Source organism: Mastomys coucha, unplaced genomic scaffold (genome assembly GCF_008632895.1).
Source record: "Mastomys coucha isolate ucsf_1 unplaced genomic scaffold, UCSF_Mcou_1 pScaffold15, whole genome shotgun sequence".
Classification (NCBI taxonomy): domain Eukaryota; kingdom Metazoa; phylum Chordata; class Mammalia; order Rodentia; family Muridae; genus Mastomys; species Mastomys coucha.
Genome location: NW_022196897.1, coordinates 56,894,023 through 56,900,137, shown reverse-complemented (window position 1 = coordinate 56,900,137; position 6,115 = coordinate 56,894,023). Strand labels below are relative to the sequence as shown.

The 6,115-nt window shown below is 44.3% G+C and overlaps 1 protein-coding gene and 1 long non-coding RNA gene across 2 annotated transcripts in view; one reads left to right on the top strand and one right to left on the bottom strand.

The window, feature by feature from the left end:
• The window catches only part of Myo3b (myosin IIIB), a 403,285-nt gene that overhangs the window by 305,261 nt on the left and 91,909 nt on the right, over positions 1-6,115 (bottom strand). The gene's annotated exons all lie outside the window — the stretch shown is intronic.
• Positions 3,165-6,115, top strand: part of LOC116090284 — a 4,303-nt gene continuing 1,352 nt past the window's right edge. The window contains exon 1 of the long non-coding RNA XR_004118630.1: positions 3,165-4,096. This is a non-coding gene — a long non-coding RNA (uncharacterized LOC116090284). The remainder of the gene's footprint in view (positions 4,097-6,115) is intronic.

Here is a 6,115-nt window from a genome sequence, read left to right as displayed (position 1 = left end):
GTCAGAGTTGAGAAGAAGCCAGGATTCTTGGTCCCTTCTTGGTCCCTTCAGTACTATTTTGAGCTCTGTTTCCTTGCTGATCCTCTTTGCCCATCTCTCCATCATTTAGGAGCTAAGTCAGATTTAGCCTAACTGAATGGCGCCAACAGGGTAATGAGGGGGAAAGCACAGAGAATACTGTACATCAATGCTCAGCATCTCTGGCCTCTCCTTTTTCCCAGGACGAGCTTCTTGCTCAGCCTGGATGGGGACTGGTAGTCCCCGAAGACATACTCAGGCTTCGCCACCTGATCCCCAAAAGAAATGTTGCAAAACTGAGTTCTCCCTGCCTGCCAGGACTCAGAGGGGCAGCAAGCTGTACCTCCACAGGAACTAATGGCCCCAGCTGCTCAACTCAAATTAGAATGGAATTTGGAAACTGTTCCATAGCATAGAAATCTTCCAGGGCATGCCTGCCAGGGGCCTCTAGCTACTGGGTTCCCAAGGAAATGGAGTGTTAAGTTCTGGGTTTGGGGGCTATTCCAGAGGCAGAGGAGGACATGCACCTAGGGTATCCTGAAGGATTCCAACTAAAACTGAGATGTGAAGTATCATCCAAAAGAAAGACTCATAAAGGATAATTGTTTTCTATTGGAGTAGATCAAAACTTTCTGCCATTAGGTAGTGCATAAATGCTCAATGATGGTAATTTTCTGAGTACTTCTTGCTTTGTGAGTGAAGTCTGGATTGTGAAGGTTCATTGCTTAAAGGGCTAATAACTAAGTAACTTAAGCTGGCGAAGAGAAACCCAATGCTCCCCAGGGCAAACACATCCTTACTGTGCCATTAAACACCCACTACCCCCCACTCATTACATTTCAAGAATAAGAGTTTAGTTTTAATTTCTTTTCCCTTGTATTTTTCAGCCTTAAGGAAAAATATCCTGTGACAGTTCTGTAATAGTAAGGCAATTGTTGGTGACCTAGAGCTCCTTACTCCCTCTGCCCGCTCTCACAACTGTGCAGTGGGGAGGACCTCTCCCTCTGTCCCCTCTCCCAGCTGTGCAGCAGGTGAGGACCCCTGCCTCTGCCCCTTCTCACAGCTGTGCAGTGGGCAAGGACTTCTTCCCATATCAGAATAATATGGGAAGGCTTTAGATTTAGAAAGTCGAAATCTAAAGGACTTTGTACCTTCTAAAGCATATGCCCAATCAAGATGAAAAGCCGGCCCTAAAGGAGGAAAACTTTCAGTCACACAAATGAATGCAAGGTGACCTGCCCACCTGATCCCCACCGCCCTCAGTGTTCAGGCAATCCAAGATAATCCAGACCCTGGATTCTCAATGTCTGGGTTCCCTTCTCTTTTTTCTACCCCAAACTCTGCATGCTTCACTTTTATCGGTGATTGAGTTGGGGACAGAAGAAACAGGATTTCCTCAAAAGCAAACCGAGCCTTGTTCATTTTTGCAATTGGGTTTGCAAGAACAAAGCTAAAGGTATCCTAATGCAGAGGTGTGGACATTCCTAAGTCCCCAGTGGACTGGGCTCTAAAGTGTTTTTATAACCTTAGCTTAAAGCTTAGAAAATATTTTCCTCCGTAAGCATAATGTTCTAGTGGAGACTGAGTCCTCAGCCCAGGCTTTAGGACTTTATTTAGCCGCAAAATTCAAATAGCACACCCAAAGTACAAAGCGCTGGATATTATATGGCTTCTTCCTAAAGAGATGCTTAAAAATACTGTTTTCATGAGAAAATGCATTCCCGCTCAGGATGTCAGAAACAGGCTTTGATTTTCCCCAGACTCCAGAGCAAGCTTTCTCACTGAAGAAATAATAGGAAAAAGTAGAAAAGGAGGGTGGAAAGACAGAAGATGTTGGTTATTCCAGAAATAGCCCTGGCCTCTTACATACCATTTTGCAAAGAGTGCTCTGTGAACAGAAATTTCTGGATACAAAGAATGCTTTTCTGAAGCATCTCTCTGTGCTTATATAACATGTTCTACAAATCTTCAGTTCAAGCACTTAGGTGTTCTAAATTAGGAAATAAAAAGCTGTGGTGTGAAGGGGAATTTGAGGAGGGGACAGATTTCTGCACTGGGGGTCAGAAATTGATTCATCCTTAGCATGTCCTGCGCACACCTATGATGACCTCTTGTGTAGTCTTCAATGCCTTGATGGACACAATCATTGCTGCTAATGCAATTTCTGACTTTTAGGTTGCTAACATCACTTAAAATCAGGAGTAGGGCAGCATGCTAAACTGTAAGCTTCTAACAGGCCAAACCTGTTACACAGGCCAAGTCCTGTGTACTCCGGGATTTTATGCTTGGCATAAAATCTGGAAAGATATACCATTTCAGCATGCCTGCAAAATATGTGGGCTTTAGAGACAGGCTCCTCGTATTTACATCATTTCCTCTTCTATGTGCAGACCAGAGACTGGCTGCAAAACCTCTGTAGGCTTCCAGTCGCTTAACCCAGAAAAGGACTGGGGATATCAATGACTTCCCAGGGTCACTGTGGGGCTCACATACAAGTTGGTGAAACACAGAATACTATGCCTGTCACACAGTAGCACTTGCAAGGTCCCAAGATGCAAGTTTAGCATCATCCATTGCTCATCTTCCTTTCTTATCACCCATGAGCCAGATGTTCGGTAGTTTTGCCTCCAAATTAGTTCCACAGAGAATCTTGTGACCAGGGAAGCTAGTTAAAGTACTGGGTTGAACTGTGGCTTGAGACGTGACCTCATTTAGAATCATGATCTATGCAACTATGACAATGGATGAGTGGCTGTTGCTCTGGAGATGTGTGATTCTGGAGTGGGGTTCCCATGTCCCTGGAAGAAGTAGAGAAGGAGACACATGGCAGAGGGCTGTGAAGGACAGAAGACTAGAAGCAAGGCTCCTCCAAAAGTCACCAGAAGCAGCTTCTTAGGAGACTCTGGAGGGAGTCTCTGGCCAGCAGGACGTGAGAGAATAAGTGTTGATTGTTCAAACTCATCGAGTCTCTGGTGACCCACTGCAGCAACCCTGAAAAGCTCACTTGGTTGGGGATTCTGGAACACCTGGATTTAGTGGTTGAAACATGAAGCAGAAATTGTCACAAGGTCTCCTCTCCTGGGAAAGCTCTCTGGGGAAAGCCATCACCAGCTCTGGAGACTGGAATGATCAGGCACGTTTCTACTAGGAATCTTAGGGGGTGGTTTTCTTTTTCTTTCTCTTTTTCTTTTCTTTTTTCTACAGAGAGTAATGTGGAAGCATGAAGTTGGTCATGAAACACTGATCAAAGCCATCTTTCATCAGGCCCAAGTAAATACATGCACAGTGTTGTTCTCAATGCTTGTGTAGTAAACCCACACAGTAACCCACAAAGGCCTCTATCACCTTTCTGAACCCATCTACAATGGACGAAGGGATTCATTGACTAAAGACCCTGAAATAAAGAAAGATACACAGTTACCAAGAGACCAACATAATTTTACATTTCTCCTGACCCTACTGATCCGTGAAATTATAACTGTGAAACAGATCTCCTCTAAAGTGAAATATATATGAGATATATATGTGTATACACACACAAACGTACACATATGATCCTTCCAATCCTTTGGGATTTTAAATGGCGTCTTCAAGAAAACAACACATAAGAGTGAAATCTACAGATGCTCAGAGAAACAGCCTCTCTCTCTCTCTCTCTCTCTCTCTCTCTCTCTCTCTCTCTCTCTCCTAACTCTGGGGTGGGGGTGGGGCAGCAGAAGCATCAGCAGTCAGGGGTGGCTTTTTTTGGAGCAAAGGCATTAGACAAGATGACACGCTGACAGGTTCAGAAAACAGAGGATGTCGTGCCAATCAGCAGATAATTTCTATGTGTTTGCAGCGTAGGAAGAAGTGTGAGTCACGCAGTATTTCAAAGGCAGGTCACAATTGCTGTTTGTCATCTTGCAATGTGAAGGTCAAGAGACAGGAGAAGGTGGGTGGACGCCGAGAGGAGACCTGCTTGCAATCAGATCAACCATAGCCAGACAGGCCCTGCTTCATGGCTCTGACAGTGCCCAGGGAGCCTGTGTAATTACTGCCGGAACTGACATCTGAGGCTCTCACCTCCAGCAGCCGCAAGGTCATTAATCATAAGTCCTCTGTAACTTCTGAAAGTCACTCCTTCCATGACTCAGTCAAGCTTTGCCTCTCTTCCCCCACTTAGTCACTTACTCAGTTTATTTCCAAGAATAAAATAATTGCAAGAGAGAGGCCAGTAGGGAAATTCAAGGAAGGAAGCCGCTCGTTTTCCAGATCCCAGGGAACCATAAAATGGACCTCACTGTTTAATGGAAGGAAATTCCAGTGTGTTGAAAGTACATCCAAATAGAAAAAGGAAAGAAAACTGAAGCCAAATAGAATCAAGAATTTTTGTCATTCGTGTTATTTGCAGGGAAGGGAAAGGGGTTTAGAGCAAGGGGAGGGGGCCTACCCTTATGAAATACAAAAGTTCGGTAATTCAACTGGATTTTTAAAATATGTAAATGAGGACTGATGAGCTAACTCAGTGGGCAAAGATGCTTGCTGCCAAGCCTGACAGCCTGAGTTCAAGCCCCAGGACCAGAGTGACGAAAGTTGTCCTTTGATGTCTACACACATACACACACACACACACACACACACACACACACACACACACACACCCTTCCATGCCTTCCCAATAAATAAATAAACAAATGCAATTGATTTTTTTTTAAAGTAAATGCTTAATTTCCTTACTTTCCATTTAAGAGCTTTTTCTGAGGAAAGGATACATTTTTAGCACTCAGAATGAGCATGCTCATTCGCACAGCTCTAGTCAGCTCCTAACCCTTCAAAGAGAACTGTGCGATTCTGATAAGATAATTCTTTTTTATTATCATTATTAGATATTTTCTTTACTTACATTCAAATGTTATCCCCTTTCCTCATTTCCCCTCTGAAAACCCCCATCCCTTCCCCCCTCCCCCTGCTCACCAAACCACCCTCTCCCACTTCCTGGCCCTGGCATTCCCCCTACATTGGGGCATAGAGCCTTCACAGGACCAAGGGTCTCTCCTCCCATTGATGACCAACTAGGCCATCCTCTGCTATACATATGCTGATGGAACCATGAGTCCCACATGTGTACTCTTTGGTTGGTGGTTAGTCCCTGCGAGCTCTGAGGGTACTGGTTAGTTCATATTGTTGTTTGATAGGATAATTCTTAAAGAACTAACTTACTGAATATAAACCCCCAGAGTTCTCCCAGGGTTTAGGAAGACAGCAGCTGTACCGCCTTAGCACAGAGGCTACATGTAGTCATTTGTTTTACTTCTTCCTGCTCAAGAATGGCAAGCCAGCCCATTAGAGTTGTGACAATGGCAAATGTTGAGTCCAAATAATCGCACAGAGAATCTGCCAAACTATTATTCTGATATCTGATCCAGCATCCGAGCAGGAAAAAGAAAGGAAGTCTAGGGGAGAGTGACAGAGTCTCAGAAAAGGCTGGGAGAGAGATTGACTTCTTCCAAGTTCCCTTGTCCTGTGAGTCATCCTGTACCGAGGTAGGGAGGGGGAGTTGGTTATCTTTATTCAGATCTAAAGACTTCTCTCCAGATGCAAGATGGCAGTGGAGTGCTAGAATAGAGATCATCAGAGAGCAGAGGCTGTGGACACAAGCTAGCTAAACGCTCATCACTTGAGACAAAGGGTCTATTGACTCAATGCTTGTATACTCATGTGCATACTAACACACACACACACACACACACCTCATTAGCCACCTTGAGTTTATCAGCTTAGGTGATATTTTTAAACATTTCATCTGCCCACGAATACATACTTTTAAAAAAGGAGAGAATAAATATACCCAAAGAAACCTCTTATTGAAAGTGTGTACATCTCATAAACCTCCCTGCTGTTTGGGAAACTCGGTTGCTATAGTGAGCAAGCACTTGTAACACAAGGAACCACACAGAGAATCCTTGCAGCCTGGTTCCTCATCCCTGCACATGTCACTGTTCCCTCTTGCTGCTACTGGCTCCTGCATCCTTAGGTCCCTTTGAATGCTCACCAGACTATTAATTAAAAAGCCGGGAGCTTCAGCTGCTCCACCGATCACGTGTTTTTGGAAAAGGCA